This window comes from Pseudonaja textilis, chromosome 4, assembly GCF_049901715.1.
Source record: "Pseudonaja textilis isolate UNSWEBS1 chromosome 4, rPseTex1.2, whole genome shotgun sequence".
NCBI lineage: Eukaryota > Metazoa > Chordata > Lepidosauria > Squamata > Elapidae > Pseudonaja > Pseudonaja textilis.
In genome coordinates this window covers 75,166,954-75,190,313 of record NC_141993.1, presented here as the reverse complement: position 1 = coordinate 75,190,313, position 23,360 = coordinate 75,166,954, and positions in this window count along the sequence as shown.

Here is a 23,360-nt window from a genome sequence, read left to right as displayed (position 1 = left end):
TGAAGTAATAGATTCTTAAAAATTAGTATAAAATCATATTGGGGAAGCTCTAATATTTATGTTGTCCCAAAATAAGTTTGAGTTGATACCAAAGAAACCATGCTAACTTGTCTATTTTTTGCTCTGTCTATTCTTTCTGAGAGGTTCACTATTACCATACAACCCTTTTAGTTTATAAAATTTATAAAGCTATCAAAGATTTCACACTAGTCAAATCCTCTCCTGTCTTGATTTTGTTCAATATCAATAGACAGGGACAGAGAGAATTTGGACAAACTTTCAAGATCCTGTTATGCCCTATAACCATAAAATAGCATTCCAGGAGTCTCTCCAATATCTATTTCATGTCCTGGCCTCTGTTGAATGGTTGATAGATAACTGTTGCTGTTTAAAAATGATTTCAATTTTAATTTTCAAATTCCTTGTAACTGAAGAGCAATGTTTTGAAATGTAAATGAACTATATGTCAGGATTCCGGCAGTTACCCACATTTAAATCATGAGTCTCGAGCCAAACTTCCAAAACTTAAAAAGGATTTATTGGAAGTTAGCATGCTGACACTGCCTGGGTGTACCCGACACAGAGACACATAATTCTTTGTCACCCTTGACCCTGATTTTCCCCCCACCCCCTGGGTGTATCGGAATTCATATTCTCCAATGGGACACATCAATAGCCAAGAGTCATCAATCATGTTCTCCAGTTAGAATTTTGCATGGCAGAAACTTCAGTCACCTAGTTACTATCTTTGAAAACATTTATGGAATGCGGTTTGGGTTTTGCAAGCTGCTGCACTGCTCCCCTTTCCCTTTCTGTTGGCAACTCTAAAAAACCTAGAGAAATATTTTATGAGTTGACACTATAGCCGGGCTCCTCCAAGGCCCCTTCCAACTCTGTTATTCTGGTACTTTTGAGATGGGAGTCTTCGATGATATAGTAGAGCACAGGAAAATATCTTCAGCTGATTCTGTAGACCACATGTAACCCCTCCCCACTTCTATACTCCAAGTTGGTCTTTCCCTAAGCAGGCTTGGAAACGGATGTCACCAGTAATATAATTTGGACCATAAATGGCAAATAAACTGAATGCCATTCACCGCTCAACTTTTCCCAAGATGCTACAATAAAATACTGTTCTGAGAAACCATTACAAAAGTGAAATGGCAGGTGATTTCTGTCCATCCCAGTGGATGCCTTCAGAAAGATCTGTAGATGGAAAGTCTCTCCATCCTCTCAGCCTTTCCAGACTGATCTAACTGCAGCTCCTCTAAAGGCAAAACAACTGACCAATAACTGTGAAACTGACACATCTGACAAGGCAGATGAAGACCTGTCAATTCCAGCTTGTTTTTCTACCCTTTTCAAACAGAAGCAGTCAAAAAACTAATGAACTTATCACTTTCCAGTAGTACAGAGCTGGTTTGACACTCACTAGACACATGGCTTTTCAAAGGAAAAAGAGACTGTTCTCTCTTTTTTTTATCACACAGTAACTAGAAATTAAGTAAATGTTGGAGAATGCAGGTTGCCTTTCAAAAGGCTGTCTCCTGCATTGTGTGGGATCAAGCTAATGAGCAATCATCCTTGAACAGAGCTAGTGCTATGACAGTATTAATCAGATAGAAAATGCCATTTTCCTTATTGGCTGGAAGCACCTGAGGAAAACGACAGCTATTGATTTTCTTTCTTTCTCTTGTGTCCTTATTAAAGGTGTGAGGGTTACAAATATGTCTGTTTTCTATCGATACACACATTTTTTTGTCTTGTTTCTCAGAAGTTTTTACTAAAATTCATTAAAAAGATGAGTTCATTTGTTTGGCTATGCATATCACTAAGCCATAGCAGCATTGCAGGATGAAGCTGGAAAGTGTATCAAGAAATGTGATACACTGCAAACTTAGAAATAAAGGACTTAAAGAAAGGTCAGTGATGCCAGTTGGTATAGAAACATTTATGCAAGCTCTTTTGGGGAATAGTGGAATCAGTGAGTTGTAATTTCAAATCGGTTTTATTTCCACAGGTAGGGCACATTATCCTAGAAGTGGTTTCTGACATAGTGAGGACTATGATTTAATTCTGTAGTTTGTTAACTTACCACTAACTTTTCAATTTCTCTTTGGATAGCCTGATCTACAGGTGACATTTATCTCCATGGTAAAGATAGCCTCACATGCAGTTTGAGATTTGTTTTCAAACTGTTGTTAACAATGGAAATAGGAGATTAAAAAGGGGGGTTAAATGCATTAATGAATGAATACATTGTTGCAATAGAAATACATGTACATACAAGCTAAAAAAGGGGGAAAAAATCCATTTCCCATCCAATATTATACTAGCACCACGAGAAATATTTTATGTTGCAGAAAGGTTTAAAAAGTATTTGTTTTAGTAAGACTGGTTGCTCAAAAATGATTATACTGGAATTCACCCCATTTAATTTTCATTTCAGTTAGACTTGCAACCTTACAATATATAATCCACCACTCTTACACTTGGGATTTTGATATAAGTGCTAAATATGTTTATTATCTATAAAATGTAAAGGCTATTCCAATCTGTAACAAGTCTGAATAGGTTACACAAACTCAATAGAAAGAACAAGAATAGAAGAATAAAATAAAGGGAGAAAAAGAATGAAGTTACAGTAATTTCAAACTGAAGAAATGAAACTACAATAATTTTAACAGGACTTATTTACAAGAAAATCTTAGGAACTGACCATTCATCAGGACTGAAGATAGTAATTAAATGTAGGATGTTTTAACTGCTTTCTGGGAAAAAGATAAATTAGTCTAGTTTCTTAAGAAACAGGCTGTATTCATGCTTCAACAGGTACTATTCCCTCATAATGTCTTCCTTTAGATTAAAAATATGGGGAAACTGGCAGAAGGAAACATCAAAATAACACTCACACACTTCTGTTGTCAATATCATCACGAACTTAGTGGAAGATCATAAAACCCTCCCATTTCCCCTATGGGAAACTCTTCAAAATTTCCCTTATCCTTTAAAATAATTTCTAAAATAAATGGGAACTGTTGAGTAGCCGGCGGACACATGAGGCAGACACGGGACTGAAGGCTAACATTGCTTTATTCAAAGCATAACGGGTTGCCGCGGCTGCCCAGGCTGGGTTGGCAGCCCAGCTGGTGACAGCAGCTGATGCCATTTGACAGCTCCTTTTATAGCCAGCTGTCAAACGGCATCAACCAATGGGAGTGATTGGCGCTTCCACCAGAAATGCGGACCAGACTGGGGACTGTAGTTAGTCAGGGAACACAACACCCCTTCCCCCTGGCTAGGGGCATGGGCAGACCTGCAAATAGGCCCCAGTCCCGAGGGATCCCCAGCTGGGGTAGAGTCCTTTGCCCCCGGGATCATCTGGGCAGCTGCAGGGGTGCAAGTCCGATCAGCAGGAGCCTGCGGTGGTCCAGGTAGGTTTTCCCCGTTTGGTTCGCTTCGGGTATTTCGTACGGCTGGAGTGGTAGACCAGGCTGTTTGGTCGGGAGTCCATAGCATTTTGTTGGTAGACCGGGTCATTTGGTCGGGAGTCCAAGCGTTTTGTTGGTAGACCGGCTCTAGGCGTTGGCTGAGTAGACTGGGCCCTTTTGCGTTTGTCGGATAGGCTGGATCCGCTTTGTTTGCTGGGTAGATTGGCCTCTCGAGGTTTGACAGGTAGACCGGGCCGCTTGGCTGGGGATCGTTGTTGACGGTTGCTGGGTAGATCGGCCTCTCGGGGTTTGACAGGTAGACCAGGCCGCTTGGCTGGGGATCGTTGTCGACGGCTGAGTAGGCCAGCTCGTCTCGGCCTTCGGCGGATAGATCAGCTCTCGGGGGGTAGACTGGCTCGTCTTGGCGTTCGGCATATAGATCGACTCTCGGGGGGTAGACCGGCTCATCTCAGCGTTCGGCATATAGATCAGCTCTCGGGGGGTAGACCAGCTCGTCTCGGCGGCTTTTGGAATGGCGGCAGTAGTGCCTGTGGGCGGCGTCCGTCTCCTCAGTGAGAGAGCTTTGAACTTCGCGCTCTCGGTAGCGCCCAGCGGCAGTGCCTGGTGGGGGGTCTGTCTCCTCAGTGAGGAGGCTTTGAGCTTCGCGCTCTCGGTAGCGCCAGCGGCAGTGCCTGGCGGGCGGCGTTTTTCTCCTCAGCGAGGGAGGCTTTGAGCTTTGTGCTCTCGGTAGTGCCAGCGGCAGTGCCTGGCGGGCGGCATTTTTTCTCCTCAGCGAGGGAGGTTTTTTAAAAACTTTGTGCACACAGAGGTCGTCTGCGGCTCGTGACTTTCAGCTCTCAGCGGCTTCGGCTCTTTTTTAATAGTGACTTGCTCGACTGTTTCAGTCCGGTTGCCTCTCATTTGTGCATCCCATCCTCGTCGCCAGTGTTGAGTAGCCGGCGGACACACGAGGCAGACACGGGACTGAAGGCTAACATTGCTTTATTCGAAGCATAATGGGTTGCCGCGGCTGCCCAGGCTGGGTTGGCAGCCCAGCTGGCGACAACAGCTGATGCCGTTTGACAGCTCCTTTTATAGCCAGCTGTCAAACGGCATCAACCAATGGGAGTGATTGGTGCTCCCACCAGAAATGCGGACCAGACTGGGGACTGTAGTTAGTCAGGGAACACAACAGGAACTATCTAAATTTTTGAGATGCAATGGGGTATATAAGGTACAGGACCAAGGCAGGAGGTACCCAAATTCAGGTCCACCCTCAGCCATGGAAGCTGAGTGGGTGATTTTTGGGTGAATTACTTCTCAAATTGAGACTTTCAAGAAGAGATTCGATTGCCATTTGTCAGAAATGGTGTAAGGTCTTCCGCTTGGGTGGGGGCTTGGACTAGATGACCTACAAGGTCCCTTCCAACTCTGATTATCTCTTATCTGTTAAATTACTTATCTTTCTGGGTGAAAATAGCTCTACCTGAATTCCTTGAGATAAAACAAAACATCAAAAAGGTGAATAACATGCAAAATGTTGAAATAAAGGTGAATAGTCAGACTTTCTTTCTGTTAGCATTTGTTCTATCAGGGATCTTCTAGGAGCAAACTCCAAAATCTACTTCCAGCAGGATTCTTGCCAGAATTTGTTCACGTTCTTATCCCTAACAATGTCAGTCATTCATATTGTTTCAGCCAAAGGCTTAGGTTAAAGGCTTTTTCCCATCTCTGCAAAATGGAAATAAATATATAGTAAGGTGACCAACTTTTTTACAATGAAAAGGAGGACACAAATAAAATGAAGAAAAAAACCAAAGCTGCTTGCGTGTGGCACACTCTTGCGTTCAGCTCACTCTTGCATGTGGTGCACTTTTGTAATAAGACTACAAAAGACTACACACACTTCTGTGTGGAGCACATGCATCTCATAATCATGTCTCACCGCACTGTACCGAGCCTTGACGAATCGTCATGTCAAATACAAATACGTCACATCACACACAACAGATCGGATCGGCATTGATCAAATATGGAGATTTACAGATTAGTCTTCAAATATCAAAAAGGAGGACATGTAAGAGGAATCTTTTCGAGAGAGGACAGAACTTACAAAAGGAGGACTGTCCTCCCTAAAGGAGGACGGTTGGTCACTTTATATATAGGCCATAAACATTTGAATTTTCATTTTAGAATACTCCATAAGAAAACAATAACAATTAAAGAAGCAGTCATTTATCTTTTGCAGGAGCTAGTGCCTAAATTAAGTGTTTCTTAATCTTAGCAATTTTAAAATATGTGGACTTCAATTTTCAGAATTTCCCAGCCAGCATGCTGAAAGTTAAACATAGTTGGCTAGCTAATACTTGAATGAGAGACCTTTTGGAATCTCAGGACTGAGGGCTAAACTGGAAGGCTAAAAATATAGGCCTGAAAGAAGCCAATTGCATATGTCTTCATGTTTTGCTAAAAATAAAAAATAAAACCCTACCATACAATAAGTTATAAAGCCATAAATGTTTTTGAAGTGTAGTTTGAAAGAGAAGGTTAAAATATATGTGAGCTGTCTAACCCTACCCATCAGGGAGTTTTATTTTATATCTGGGAATCTTCGGGGTCAGGTTTAAGCTAGAATGTGATTCAAGAGTTTGAGAATGAAGGGGAACCTGTGCTGAGATAAATCAATTCTCAGGAATTTAGCACACCTCTGGCTTGTTTAGACCTTAAGCCTTTTTCAATCCACCTTCTAAATGCCCCAGTCCTAGAGTGTTTCATTGTTTCTCAACTACACATGTATCAGTGTAATGTGCTGGCAATGTATTGGCAAAAATTGGCTGTGGGTAATCTTAAGAGAACAAGGAAAATGCCAATGTCTGAAAACAAAGATAGTGAAAATTCTTCTAAGATGGTATTTTTGCCTTGCGGATCTCAGAAACAGTAGGTGGAACACATTTATTCATATCCATACATTGAAGCCCAGGATCAGTCATATTTCCACAGCTAACCTCAAATGCGCCTGGCTCTGTCACCTAGTTTTGTCAACTACTTTCACTTTATTTCAGCCATAGTAGAAAATAGGGAGTAGGATTCTTCAAAATGATTGTGCAGTGCTTTACTCTGAAGATCCTACAGTTTGCTGCAGCATGAAAATGCCCATTGGGGACCTCAAGACAGTGTTTCACTCCTGATGATTTGCCATTAGAGAACAGCAAGCAAGGTATTCAGGATCCTCAGAGCAATAATTGATTTTCACATAGCAGAAAATTATGGGAGGTTTCCTGTGCTGCTGTCAGTTTTCCAGTTACTCTGGATACCATGACTTTGGTCTTGATTAGCAACATTATCCATATTATTGTTCTAATGCTGCACATATTTCTCAAGAAAAACGCTAGGCTTCTATGAACCAGGCAATTTTTGGCAATTCAGAAAAAAAATCCTAAAGTCTTCCAACTCATTTTGCTCTCTATAGAATTATGAAATAAGAAATCTTGGACAAATTATGGTCTTTGTCTCACACTACATTTTCCCTGGCGAATGCATTTCATCAGCAAAGAGAGAAGAGCTGTGGTGGGATAGTGGTTAGAATGCAGTATTGCAGGTTGATTCTGTCGACTGCCAGCAGTTCAATTCTCACTGGCTCAAGGTTTACTCGGCCTTCTTCTGAAGGTAAAATGAGGAGCCAGATTGTTGGGGGCAATATGTTGACTCTGTAAACCACTTAGAGAGGGCTCTAAAGCACTGTGAAGTGGTATATAAGTCTAAGTTCTATTACTATTTCCCTTTAAAGGAAACTGGAAGCAAATATTCCAAGCAGAGGATGCACATTTTTTGACTGGAAGCTATGGCTCTGCAGTAGAAACATCAATGGTTTATTTTCAGTTGAGTGCTATTAAAGCTATGAGAGTGAATATTGATCTCAAAAATGTCATATAAACATCCAAACTAATACCATCAAGTCCTTTTGAATAATGTTGCAGAAAGTAAAGGAGGGATTGAATGTGGAATAATATATCTGTTGCATACTAGTTTGCAAAAAAAATGTTAAAAACGTAGGCAAAATTCATTCTGTTACGTGAAATCACACTCATTATAATATTCTTCTAATTCTTGTACAACAATTAAATATGTGATATATTTAAACAGGACAACCTTTTGAGAAAATGCTTTTTCTGAATGCACTATCTAGGTCAGTGGGCAATTGGCATTAAAATAGCTATTTTTATTATTTGTATCATATAATTAAATATATGATTAAGAAATACAAAACTATTTTTTAAATAGTGCATAAAAATAGTTTCAGAATAACAGAACAGAATAACAAGAGCATAATTAGTAAGAATCTTGGAGGTCTTCTAGTCCAACCCCTCTAGTCAAGTAGAGAGACCCTATAACATTTTAGTCAAGTGGTTGTCCAATCTCTTCTCGCAAACCTCCAGTGATGGAGCATCCACAACTTTTGGAGGCAAGCTCTTCCACTGATCAACTGTTCTCACGGTCAGGAAATTTCTCCTTAGTTCTAAGTTGGTTCTGTCTCCTTAGTTCTAGGTTGGTTCATCACCTCTCACAAAACATCCATGGCTTATTTGAAAACCCAGATTTTCTAAAATAGAGAAGAAAATGGATCTGGAAAAACCTCTGCGGGATTGGGGGATTCCAGAAGATAAGAGTGGTGACTGAAAAGGCACACATCTGAAGCACCACAAGATGGCAATCTTTAACTGAAAGGACTGGAAGGATGCCCGCCCTGTCAGATTTTATGATATGGACAAAACCAATTGATATTTGCTATCTATCTTTGGAATATTGCTAAAGCAACGAGGCACAAGATGTAGGTAACATTTCTCTTTGGAGCAGTAAGTCAAGTTACAGTACAGAAAATGAAAAATGGCTTCAAAGTTTACGTTAGATTTATGATATAAATAAATGTGAACATGTGCATTGCCTGAAAATTAATTAAGTAATTAAGTTCAGACAGTCTACAAAATGATCAAACTGACAACATTTATAAGCAATGGTATATGTTTATTGATTCTGTGACTCAACAAAATTATTCTGCTTTATCATCAAATTCTCATGGTACCTATTAGAGACATTTATTCAAAAAATGGAGCTGAAGATCCTTAGTTAAAATAGCCAAGTTTCCCAAAAGGAGACAATTAAATACTTGTGAGAATATTGTTGAAAGCATATCTCTCTCTCTCTCCCTCTCCCCCCCCCTCTCTCTCTCTCTCTCTCTCCCCCACCCTCCCTTCCCCCCTCTCTCTCTCTCCCCCTCCCTCCCTCCCTCCATCCAAAAGTGCCTTCAACTCAGTTTTGACTCCTGGTGCTGGCCTGGAAAAGCTCCTAGCCAAATATAGTATTGTGATTTTGTTTTCAAATAATCCTACTATTGATATCCACTCATCATTTCAAGTTGGAATATAATAGGTTATAGTACATCACTTGATATATCAGCTAGAAGTGTATAGATGGATTAAAAATCCATCAAAGATACATATATTGTTTTACATATCTAATCTCTGGCACCATGATCTGGATCCATATATAGAAACTCTCCGGAGTATTAAGTCTATCAGATTTGGGCTGCAAAAATCCAGGAGGCCCATTAAAAATAGCAAAGGAATATAGAATTCTTGTTTTTACAGTCTATATTCAGTAGGATTGCATAACCAGGTCCTTTATAACAAAAATAGTTTGCTGTAAAGTAGGCCATTAATTAATTCTTTGCAGACTAATCAATTACTACACGTTATAGCTTTGTTTGTTAGAGGCAGTTTAATTGTTTGTTTAGAGCCAACTGATATAATAGTTAAGTCTGGAACTAGAAACTGGGACATTGTGAGCACCAGTCTCACCTTAGAGACAAAACCAGCTGGGTGATCTTGGGCCAGTCACACTCTCTCAGCCCTGGGAAGGTGGCAATGGCAAACTACTTCTTAAAAAGTTTGCCAAAAAAAAGGACTTGCCTTGACATTTGCCAGGAATCAATACTGACTTGAAAGCATGCATGCATACACACTTTGTGCCCCCATTTTCTCCATGTTATATTTACTGACTGTTTAATAGTCAACATGAGATGCATTTTGTGTTACTTATCTGCCAGGACCCCCCAAAAAAAAGTTCTTAGACATTTAATAAATATTCCTGTGACCAATGACTCAGATTTTCTTGTACAAATATTTTTTTCTGATTCCTCGTTTCCATTCAATTTCTTTAAATCTCCTGAGAACAATTCATTCCCAACTGTGAATCCCAGAATGGAAGCCTTTGGATAATATAAGATTTAAAATGCATTTTTCTTTGAGAGTTTTTTCTCATTAAAATATAGATGGTTTTAAACAGAAATGGCAAAATGCATCAACGATGCCTTTGTCAAACTAGTAAGTCAGAATGACAGCATTCCAATTAAACTATCTATTCTGTACATGATAAATAATTTCCAATTGTCAGAATCACAGCTTGTTTGTTCTCTCTTCTTTCCCTTGAATCTAACCTGATATATTAAATTAATCACCCTCAAAGCATACTAATGTCTTTTCCTTAGCAAAATAAAAGTACCAAATGATTTATTTGTTCTTATTTGACTTGATTTATACTTTTTCTTTATGGTTGGACAAGCAGTTAGGGTGACCAAACTTTATGGATTTTCTAAATTTTAAAGGGGCAGGCCGTCTCCTCTATGCCTGATGAATCTCTGACAGAAGGAAATAAGCTGTAATTCATGAAAGCTTATGCCTTTAATAAAATGTGTCAGGAGGGAATGTTCCTACCAGAATTCTTCTGGTTTTTTTTTTTCAACCATAAATTAACATGGCCCTCTTCCCACATTGTCTAATAGCAAGGACATCGTCTCCTGCCAATCTTACCCACCAGACAGTTTGTCTAAGGAGGCTTTCAGTCATCCACATCAGGGTTGACCAAAGGTGCTTTCTTTCAAAAGACAACTGGATTTTCTTATTTTGCTAGAAGATGTTTCATTTCTTATCCAAGAAGCTTCTTCAGTTCTGACTGATTGGTGGAGAATAGAAGGAATGTAAATCCTATAAATCTCCACCAATCAGTCAGAACTGAAGAAGCCTCTTGGATGAGAAGCAAAATGTCTCCCTAACAAAACAAGAAAGTCCAGTTGCCTTTTGAAAGAAAGCACCTTTAGGACACCAGATAATTTCATAATCAGTGAAGTGGTCTCTTAAATCAGTGGTCCCCAACCTTTTCTGTGCCATGGCCCGGTACCAGCATCACAAAATGATCCGCGGCCCGGTACCGGCATCAGCACGCATGACAAGGCAAGGCGAGCCGAGCGACTGGCCAGCCAGCCGTCCCCCGCTTCTCTCCGCCATCTTCAACTCCTCCTTTGTACCTTTGTCAATGGGCTTCGCTTCGGGACGGCTTCAGGACGGTCGTTCGGCTTGCCTTGCCTTGGGTGCTGAAAGAATCCTCGCGCCTTAGTTTCGTTTGAAGCCCCCCTCTTCGATGAAACTAAGGCGCGAAGATTCCTTCAGGACCCAAACGCTGCTTTCAAACCAGAAAAGCTCACCTGGAAGCACTTTCTTGTCAAACAAGATGGCGGCACCCAGCAAACCAGCGGCCCGGTAGGAAATGTTCCATGGACCGGTACCGGTCCGCGGCCCAGTGGTTGGGGACCCCTGTCTTAAATAGGACTGTCAGTTTAGCTTAGGAGGTCCTCAGTCTTCTGAATCTCAAGTTCTTGCAAAACTGTAAGAAGAGTCCTGTGTGCCTTAAATTTCTCCATCACTGTCTAATTTGTAGAGTCAAGCAACTGGTGACATTGTCTTTATCCTTTTTTATGTGGTGGTCGAAGCTCATGGTGTAGTAATACAGTCAGGGATTAAATGACATTTAGAACCAGTAAGGTCCAAGTGCTATAAAATTCTCAATTTTGGCACAATTCTTTCATCTTCTCCGTTTATTTTATGCAAATACATATTGATTTGGTCATGAAGGAAGATTATGAGGCAGCTTGGTGAAAAATGTTTCTGCAAAGTATCAGAGAAATGTACCTCTAATGGGATATATTGAGTAGTATAAGCATGTGTTGGGATCTCCCTCGCTGTCTTACTGCTTTGCCCAGGAGGCTTTCCTGAGGCCCAGAAGGCCCAAAAATGAAGTGCAGGGGAAGGGTGTGCTGCGTACCCCCCTGAATTCCACTTTTTTTGCCTTCCTGGGCTCCAGGGAAGCCTTCTGGGAGAAAAAACACCCCTCCAGGAGGCTTCCCTGAGGCCCAGGAGGCCCAAAATGGGGTGGGGGTAGAAGAAGGAGAGGAGGAGGAGGAGGAGGGGGAGGAGGAGGAGGGGGAGAAGCATCCTTTTAGAGAATTGTTGAAGCACTAGGAGGTTTATCTGTGTCCTCAGGGTCACCTGAGTAGTGTTCCTGGTTCCTGCAGTCTGCAATTTTTCTTTACAATTTTCAACTTTCAATTTTTCTCCAAGTGCTTCAATAACCCTCTAAAAGGATGCAGATTATCAGCTGTCTGCAAGGAATATAAATCCTTCCATTCCCCACTATCCCGTTAAGAGCTGAAGAAGCTTCTTGGATGAGAAATAAAACATCTTCAAAAGAAAAAAACAAGAAAGTCCAGTTGCCTCCTGAAAAAGCACATTTGGGACAATCATGACTTCGATGACTGAGAATCTCTACAGACAATTCTACTTGCTTAGTGTTTTGATAATTATTAAGCAACCTGTTGGGTTTTCATTCCAGTGATATTTTCTTACAATATGACTATGGGCAGGCAAAAAAAATAAGTAGGACTAGATAGATTGGACTGAAAGAAAGTGGCTGACCCAAAGTCATCCAGCCAACTTTCACCTCTAAAATAAGATTGGAATTCTCGGCCTTCTTATTAATAGCCTGGTGCCGCTAGACCAAATTGGTTCTTCATATCATTTGTTATGGAACTGTATGTATATATGGAGAGAATCAGAGCTATTTATATGCCCAGCAAATCTTTGACAGGAAGGTGTGAAGCAAGCTGGGATAAAATCTTTTCACTGGAATGAATGGAATAAAAAGTTTCTCTTGGTTGTTTTGAATGGTTTCTTGTAGGGTACATATTTCGTATCAGGAGTGATTAATTTTTTGATTAATTTCAGGAGCCTGTAAATGATGGATTTAGCTATGCAATAAATAAAGAGAGGGGGAGAGAGAGTAGGACTAGGGAGAGAAGTGGGAGGAATAAAAGTAGTGAATGGCAGAAATGAAGAAAAGTATTTAGGGATGAAGCCAATAATCACTGGAATATAATTCTCCACAGATGGAAGTCTGAAAAAAATCTAGACCCTGATATCAAAAGTTTCTCACTTTCATTCTTATATTCAGTTTCTTCAGATTTATAACCAAGCAAATGGCAGAGTTGAAAAATGTTTTTCAGATGCTCAGTGTTACTGAAATATTTAATAGTGGATGTGACCTTTCTGGAACAACAGATGCTTGATTTATTATGTTGTTATTGCTATTGTAAAAATGTTTATTTTCAGTTCTCTTCATCTGCTGTAATAATGTACTTTTAATGGGGAATGTTCTGGTATTTGTTCAAGGACAAAGAAAAACCCTGATTTTTAAAACATTTAAATTTAAAAGTACATTCTTCAGACTCTTCTTCACTATACTCGAACCTCATTATATTCAAACTTTACTGTACTTAACAGAGAACTGCATTCAAAATAAAACAGCCAAACAGATTTGGCTTCAAGTGAAATTCAGTTAGGATGGATGATAAGCTGAAATTTCAGAATTTTGAAATGCACTTCGAGGAAGCTGTTATTCTTCCTGGTAAAAGATCAGAGTCTAAGCTTTATTATATTTCATCCCCATATAATTTCATATCCAATAAAAATATTTTCTTCAAGAGAAAGATTGAAGAAATCTTCATGGAAATGAGAATGATTCAATGGAAAAAATGTTAATGAAAATATATTAAATCAATGTAATTACCATAGCTTTCATGCAGACATTTTCCTCAACTGTTATATCAGAGTTGGGCAAATTATAGCTGAATGAATCTCATAGCCCCATAATAGCAATAAAAATAACATTTAGGCTTATATACCACCCCATAACACTCTATAGCAATCTCTGGGCAGTTTCCAATGTACGCATTATTTACATACTGTTCCCAACAGTCTTGGTCCTTATTTTACTGACCTCAGAAAGATGGAAGGCTGAGTCAACCTTGAGCTCAGTCAAGACCAAACTCCAGGTTGTAGATGGAATTTGCCTTTAATAATGCACTTTAATCACTGCACCACCAGGGTTCTTAATCCCCAAGACTTTAACTCTTGGTTGCAAATGGCCAAACAAAAATTATGAAACATTCTTACTAAATAAAATAAAAAGATCCAATAGATCCATTAAACCTACTGGAGGTTTAACTTGAGCTTAGACACTTTCTTCCTGCTACACACACAGAGAGAGAGGGGTGGGGTGGGGTAAAAGGCTTGAAAATTCTGAGAATTTAACTCTTACTTTTTCTACCCAGGACAAATAAAAATAGTCGTTTCCCATGCATGCTATTAGTGTCCAGAAGAATTTTGTGGAATAACAAAATGTAAAAATAGCATCTTGAAGGCTAGTGAGGATACTTCACCTTTCATTAGTGCAGAGCATAGCCTTAAAATAGCAATCCAGCTTAGCACCAGGCAAAGAAAATGTGCTTTAAAAATTATTTCAAAGTCAAAGATGATTTCAGAGGCATTTTGAGGAAATGGAATGGAATCCTACTTTACTACAGGATGTTCAAAGTTTCTCTGTGTTGGTGTACATGTGTGTGTGTATGTGTGTGTGCGTATGTGTGAACAATGAACCTTTCATTGTATAGCCATGTTTCTAGCATTTGACAACCTGATAAGTTTCCAACATTTTAATTAAGTCCTTTTATATGTCTTCGCAGTTCTTGCAGTTCTGCTTCATTGTGGTACAGATGTACTCCTGGGAGGAATGACTGAAGAATGCTGGGAGTGTACACCAAGAATATGTGCTTCATCCCAGTCAGAATAAGACCATGGTGGCTCACAAGGTTAGAACACTGAGCTAATGATCAGAACACTCCTGTTCAAAACCCTTTGCTGCCACGGGACAGGGTAAGCTCCCATCACAAGGTCCATCTCCTGCCAACCCAGCTGTTGAAAATGGGTGACTGTGAGTAGATTAATTGGTACCACTCTGGTGGGCAACTTCAGGAGGACACAAAGAAGACCCCAACTGGGCATCCCCTGGAAAATGGTGATATCACTAGCAAATTGTTTCACCACAAAACACTTCCAACACAGGAAGAATAGAACCCAGAATATATAAAGGTAGTCCTCAACTTACAAGTTTAGCAACCATTCAAAGTTACTGTGGCACAGAAAATAGTTAATCACAATCAGTCCTTGCACTTATGACTGTTGTAGCATCCCAACAGTTGCATGATCAAAATTCAGGCACCTGGCAATAGGCACATATTTATGATGGTTGCAGCATCCTGGGTTCATGTGATCTCCATTTCTAATTTTTCCAATGGGTTTCTGACAAGTAAAATAATGGATAGCGAGATTTGCTTAACTACCATCTGATTCACTTAACAACCTTGGCAAAAAAAATGTAAAATCAGATGTGATTCAGTTAACAATCATCTTGTTTAGCAATGAAAATTCTGGTCCCAATTAGATGAGGACTACAGATACCCTCTCAAACCCAAGGAGTGATGGTCATCCCAACATCCTATTTAAAGTCAACAAACTGGATTTATTGGACAGGTGTATAGGAAGATATGGAAATGAATGTCTAGGTGACAAAGGTGAAGGTAAAATTATATTTTAATTCCTTGTTTGGAGCTACAGTATATGGCTCCCATTCTAGTTTATCATCTGATTTGACTACTGAACTGAGTAAATGCCTCTTGTTTTAATAATATTTTAATGTATTTAATCTTTTGTTTTATGAAGGTAACCTTATTGTTATCTATCTTGAATTTCAGTCTCTGGTAGTAATAGACATTAATATTTGTCAATTGCCATGTGCCAACTCTTTATTCGTGATTTTAGTTGTAATGGTCACATTTCTAAATCTATTTAAAAAGTCTTCATTGTAGATTATAAAGATGAAAATGAAGCCACAAGATTTACAAGGAAGAATACAACCAAGTATTTATTCAATCTATGGAATGGATGCTAACTCTCCTAATGACTTTAGATCAGTGGTGGGATTCAAAAAAATTTATACCAGTTTTGTGGGTGTGGCTTGGTGAGCATGGCATGGCTTGGTGGGTGTGGCTTGGTGGGCATGGCAGGGAAAGGATATTGTAAAATCTCCATTCCCTCCCCACTCCTGGGGGAAGATTATTGCAAAATCACATTCCCTGCCCACCCCACTAACCTGCTTTCCAGCTCCATTCTCCTGTGCAGGGCAACAAAAGAAGGACAGTTCTTGGACAGTTTGATTTCACAGAAGTGTGATTGACTTGGAGTTACATTGTGTTATTTAAGTGTTCCCTTTATTTTTTTGAGCAGTGTACTTTGTGTTTATACTAAATACCAATACTAAATACTAATCTATGGTAATCTTTTGATAGTATATACTATTGGAGAGTCTAATTATGCATGGCTCTTGACACTATATCAATAATCTATGTGCATGAAATGTTTACTAATTTTGGTTTTACTTTTTCATATCTTTGGATGACCATCCAATGATCAAGAAACAGACCATTTATTCCCTTTACCCATCTGAACATAATTAATTTGTCATCACCTTGGGGCATATTTGGAAAATAGATTTTGTACCATTTTAAGGGGGAGAAACTCACCATGTAATTTTAGATTTTTTTTCAGTTCGGATGAGATCTCTTTTTGGGTTATTTCTTTAGCCTCCATTTGTCCTTGGCCAATTGATTATTTAGGCAGAACACAGTACTGCAAGGTGTGAGAATCTAAAAATTAAAGCCCAGAGGATTTTTAGTAGTTGATGACTCTGATAATTAATGGCTTATTCTCATCCAGACATATTGAATGTTTCTCAACAGTCTCCAGCATTATAAAATATGTCATCTTAAGGCTGTAATCCAACTCATTTTCTCCTTGAGGTAATTCCCAGTGATTATAGTGAAATTTATTCTTTTTTTTAATTTTAAAAATAAACTTTATTAAAGATTATATATATATAATATATGTATACAGTGTGTCCTAGTGTACCAGAAGAAAACACACACTAACCGCTACCTCAATGCCCAATCCCACCACCACCCAGCACAGATAAACTCTGTGGCTAAAACAGTAATTACTAGAACCAAACGCCTGGCAGACAAGACACACATTAAGACTGAACTATGCACCCTGACTAAAGTACTGACAGCCAATGGCTTCCACAAAAGCAAAATCACCGGTTTGATCCACAAAAACACACTGAGACATAATAGAGACCCAGAAGATGAACAGACCTATGGAACAGCTGTCCTGCCCTACATAAGAGGTACTACAGACAAAATTAGTAAGATACTACACAGACATCACATCAAGACTGCCTTCAAAACAGACAGAAAAATAGCAGCCATCCTTAGAAACCCCAAAGATAAAACTGACCTGGAAAACCAAGGCATATACAAAGTCCCCTGTGCATCATGCCCGGCCACATACATTGGACAGACCAATAGAAGAATAAGTACCAGCCTGGATGAACACAAAAATGCAGTCAAAAAGCTGGAACACATTTCCTCACTAGTCCAACACATGGAAGCCACAGGTCATAGCATCAACTTCAATGGCACCAAAACCCTAGCCACTATAGAAAACCACAGCCACAGAATTATCAGAGAAGCCATAGAGATTGAAAAAAGACCTGAAAGCATGAATAGAAGAGATGATTCCACCAGACTGTCAATCATTTGGAAGCCTGCACTCACAAACAAACAAATCTCCACACCACTAGCCAGGCAAACACCTGGGCACAAACAGATCCTCCCTGATACCTCCAGCTCAAACACACCCCAACCAGGCACTCAGATGAAACCTAGCTTCCTAACAAATGATAACCGTCCATTTCCCCTGAGCTAAGCTGCACAAAAAGCCTCCAATAAAGGAACGCAATGTTGCCAGCCAATCAAGACACAAAAAGAGCACTAAACAGATAGAAGATATTAGAAACACCAATCAAGCAGAACACAGCAAACTCCAAGACCAATAAACACAGACCTAGATTCCCAACCAATCAGGATGAAGAAAAAGCCATTCTGGCACAGCAATAGGCTGCCCCAAATTTAAAACTGAAACAACTGTGGGGGCCTGACTCACAGACGGACACAACCAGAAGCCTGATGATGGCAGATGAGATTCTGCCGAAACGTTGCTACAACTTTAAAAGCACAACTACAATGATGTGAGAAAATACCCGAACAAAGCTGAATGCCATACATGTAAGTACCCACGAAAACTTAAGAAAACATTATATATATATAATGCATAATTTAACACATTTCGTTAAAAATGAAATCAATGTAAAAAAAAAGACAATACACATGAAACATATATGTTTCTAATCAACTACACTTAAAATAAACATATGGACCTTTTGAAGATAAAACTGACACATACATGAAAGAAGTTACCAGCAACCTATTATCATATGTGGTTGAGATGTATAAAAGCAAGAAAATATTGGACAGAAATACATGCATGGCTGGAAAAGATGATGAAGCAGCATATAGATTTAAAGCCAGAAATAGTTTTGTTAGGTATAATAGCAGAAAGCTATGATAAAGGGACTATATACTTAATGCTACATGTATTGACAGCAGTGAGAATTGTATTTGCACAATATTGGAAAAATGAGAACACGCCACTAGATGAAAATATAATTCAGAAAATATTGGACTGTGCAGAGATGGATAAATTGACATTGAAAATAAAAGATAAAGAGGATACAATGTGGAATAGGTTTTATCAATGGTTAGAGCTAAGAGGTAGAAATTAGATGAAGAAAGATCATTGCTGTTGTTCATAATTATAAATATGCCAGTATAATTAATATGATCATAATTAAGCTAATGTAATTATAAATGTAGTTATATTAATTACATGTATTTTCATTATTACCATCAGTATATATGTTATCTTTTTTTCTTTTGTAAAATGAAATGCCCGGACAATATACTGTATTCAAAATACTTATATTTAAATAAAAAATGTGACTTAAAAAAAGAAGAAATTAAAAACAGAAATGCAGAAATCAAAGTGCTATATGAATACAACAATATAAAGTATATTTACTGTGGGGGAAAGTACAAGACTAATTGTGGGAAAAAACCGGAATACGGGAAATCCTTGACTCATGACTATAATTGGGATTGGAATTGTTGTTGCTAAGCAATGCAGTAGTTAAGCGAGCCACATCCAATTGTATGTTCTTTTTTGGCATGGTTGTTAAGTGAATTCAGCTTCAGCCATTGAGTCTGCTTTTCAGAAACCCCTTGGGAAGGTCACAATGATAAGTACATGACTCTAGGATGCTGCAGCCATTATAAATGCATCCTGGTTGCTAACAGCCTGAATTTCAACCACATGATCATGGGGACATTGTGATAGTTGTAAATGTGTGAGCTTGTCATAAGTCATGTTTTCAATGCTATTGTAACTTGGAATGGAATAGGAATAGGAATCGGAATAGAATAGAATAGAATAGAATAGAATAGAATAGAATAGAATAGAATAGAATAGAATAGAATAGAATAGAATTCTTTATTGGCCAAGTATGATTGGACACACAAGGAATTTGTCTTTGGTGCATATGCTCTCAGGGTATATACAAAGAAAAGATACATTCATCAAGAATCATAAGGCACAACACTTAATGATAGTCATAGGGTACAAATAAGCAATCAAATCACACTAGGGGACAATCAGTATAAATTGTAAGGATACAAGCATCAAAGTTAGAGTCATGTAGTCATAAGTGGGAAGAGATGGGTGATAGGAATGATGAGTACTTGTTTAATGAGTGGTCATATGTCAAGGATTACCTTTATATAGAAAGTACTGTATAGGCAAATAGGAACTCATCCTGAATTTTGCTGAAATGTTCAATTTTGCTGAATTTTCAATTTGTTTTATTGAAGCATCTTTCTTCCCCCAAAGTATATCACGATCTATTGCATTCCATTTTAAATGAACCGGAGCTGCATCAGGGCACACAGAGATATATTGAGCTGTTGCTGGCTGATTTATTTATGATATTGAGAAGCCAGTATTTTATATGGTTTGAATAAAATAGCATGAAAGCTGATTATTTCTTTAGGTGCACCCAGGATGATAAACAGGCTTATTGATTCTGGGCTTAGATGGAAGAAAAGGAACAAGAGGCTGACTGAGTACCTATTTCTACTAGTTGAGTCCTACAGCTCATTATCTCTTTGCCAAGTTAATAAATGAGAGCCACACTGGATGGACTTTGTAGAACTAACAACATGGACTTTGTAGTATTGCTGTACTTGCTAACTAACATAGTTATTTTGCATTTTAATTTGACTTATTCTTTTCTCTTTTAAATAATGTTAAGAGTTTATCAAACTATTGCAAACTGGAATGTATAATGGATTGATTAATAGCTTCTAGCATTCCTAAACTGAAAAAAACAAAAAAAAACTGTTTTTGTTCTCTAGGCCAGGATAGGATGGCCATGTTTGCTTTAATGAGGTGTCTGGAGTTTTTTGTTTTTTTTTGATAAGAGAAAGCTTATTGGTGCTAATTGATACCTGGCTTGACTTTCTGTGAATTCCAAACAACCATACTACTTTTTTTGTCATTCTTCTTCTTCCTAGCATATTCCTATATGTGCAGGGTCCACTTTTTGGATCATTGAGCATCACTTTGCATGGTCAGCTGCATCTCCAGGGCGCAGGCCCGAGGCTTGTATATCTTTGTTGATGGTGTCTTGCCATCTCTCTTCTGGATGCCCACGAGATCGCCAGCCAATGACTTCTAGTTGGTAGGCAGTTTTGGCAATGGTGGAAGGTGCTGTTCTCAGGACATGTCCATACCAGCGGAGCCAGCCTTCTCTCATCTTCTCTGTAATTGGTGCCACACCAAAATGTTGTTGAATGGTGTAATTTGTGATGTGGTCAAGAAGGGGAGATACCCTTCTAACATCTTAAATTTTATGCCCCTGTTTTCATCAGATCTCATTTAAATGGACACACGTCACTGATTTCTTATGAAAAGGGGAAGTTACTTCTGATCTATCCAATCAACTTTTCTCTGGTAATTTTATTTGATGTCTTAACTATAAAAGGAAATGTAAGGTGGGTCTCTGGCTTCCGTCTTTGAATAAGGAGAATGCTTTTCAATCAAAACATTTTGAAGAAATAGTAATAAAATGATCTTCCTGTCTCAGACTGTTTCATTGGAAAATATACAAAGCTTAGAAGCCATATTTTGGCTCATAAATTACCAAGCTAAGAAATTGTTCTCCAAATCAAGATCAGCTGCCAGAAGATACTGGACACTGGTAGAACAACCATAGATAGTTACTTATCCTAACTTGTGTTAGCATAAGGTATGGTCTCTTGGATGTCCCATACCAGATATATAGTTAGTAAAATAAGAGTATTACAAGGTTTAATACACAATATGCAAAATGGTACTATGGCTATTACTACTATTCTATGCAGGAAGAGTACAGCTTTGGGTACTTTTATCTTGGAACAAAAGCTGGCAAAAGGAGACATAACTGAAGTATGGAAAATCTTATGGAAAATGTGCATAGAAAAAGATGTGTTTCTTCTCTGAAAGTATTAAGCTACCAATAAATGTTCTTTTAAAAACAGCAGACATTTCAACTGTTGACTTCACTGCCATAGATTCTCAGTTTGGATGGCCTTAAAAGGGCCTGAACAAATTCATGGATGATGATGATGATGATGATGATGATGATGATGATATCAATGTGTATCTAAAGGATGTTTACTATTTCTGAATTGAAGATAATGTACTTCAAATATCACCAAGATTGGAAAAGGCCTGTCAACTTTTGTGAACTATCTGAATGCATTTGATTGGCTACCAAAGTACACAGATGAGTCATTGGTCTGAATTAAGAATTTTTATGTCTAATATCTCATTTCCTGCCCATTAGTTTTTGGGAACCTTAAAAGCAGGACAAAAGGGCAATCACATTCATTCTTTTGCCTGTGAGTTCAGACACAAAATGAACAATATTTCTGTAATTAAAGGTTGCCCCTCCTACAAAGGTTTCAGAGAAGGTCAATTTCAACTTCTTTCAGGGTCTCATTTTTCCATTACACATCTTTTTGAGAATTTTTTTTATACATTTCACATTTCACAAAAAATTTGTATATTTTGGGTGTGCATTTCTTTTTTTAAAAAAGATTTTTTTAATAAAAAAGAATTTATTTAACATTCAAACATTTAAAAACAAACAAATGGACACACATATGTGTGTATACACACACACAAACACACACATGTATACATTTTACAGAGAGTGTTGAACAATGGTTACATCCCCCCACCTATCTTTCCATCCAGTAGTGGGTTTCAAAATTTTTACTACCGGTTCTGTGGGCAAGGCTTGGTGGGCATAGTGTGGGTTGGTGACTGTGGTATGGCTTGGTGGGCGTGGCAGGGGAAGGATACTGCAAAATCTCCATTCCCTCCCCACTCCTGGGGGAAGGTTACTGCAAAATCCCATTCCCTCCCTACCCCACTAACCTGCTTTCCAGCTCCATTCAGTATAACAAAAGAAGACCCAGCCAATACCTGGGACTTAGGAGGCAGAGAATAGATGGAGGCAGGGCTAATCAGATGCAGTATTTGCCAATTCTCTGAACTACTCAAAATTTCTGCTACCAGTTCTCCAGAAGTGGTCAGAACCTACTGAATACCACCTCTATTTCCATCCCACCCCACTGTGTCCTTGCAGGCCTTCCTTCCCCGGCCCTTTTCCCATTCCATCTTTCTAAGCTAACATTAAATTAGATTCCTGATCTCAGGAATGTATATGTTCCCAGAAATGCTCCAACTTTTTTTTTCCCTCTTAATATTTCCTTTTTTTTTTTTACTGGAGAGCAGCATCACCAATCTATGATAAGTGAGTCTTTCTAAAGATAACTTGATTTGGTTCAAATGTGCATGTATCAGCAAACCAGTATTAAAATGCAAACTGAATGTACTTTGGTTATGATCATCTGGTTTTTTTTCTCTGAGCACAATGTTTCTCAAGAGAATAAGAACAAATACATTTATGCCACTATATTTATGTACCAATATATCACATTTAGTGGAATTTATAGCATCACATTATAAATATACGAACCTATTAATAGAAATAGGGATAGCCTAATTTTCTGTTCTTTTAAGGGTACAACCCACAAATGTCATGTCTTTAAAAAAAGCAATTTTATTTCCAGGGTTTAGTAACTCTTGTTAAATATATTTTGCAGTTACATGGCCCATTTTAAAAGTTCTGGTTCCACAAATGCCTGCAGGGAAGATAATAACTATACTTAGAAGTAAATGACGCAACAAACATGTCCTTCAAATAAGTTAGAAAATGGAGATGGTGATTTCAGCTTTTTCAGCTCAGTGCATCAATCTCAGCTCAATCTCTGCTAGGTTATTATCTCTGATAGCTTTGGCTAAATCCTTAAAGAAAATGCTTTATTATAATACAATAGTGTGATGAATAGGAATTTCCTAGAAATGATTCAGTTGCCTTCTGATGATTTGTAACCAAAAGATGGGAAAAGGCTGTTGTAAATCATTTTCTGCTTGCTAAAGAGCTTGTTTAGAACTGCAGGTGATCTGAAAAATAAAAGACATTTAACATCTGTTTCTCTTCTGCATCCGGTCCATTATGCTGAACTGATGACACATGTTGATTTGATCTAAGTTATGGAAATCTATGAGGAAGGAGTATTGCTTC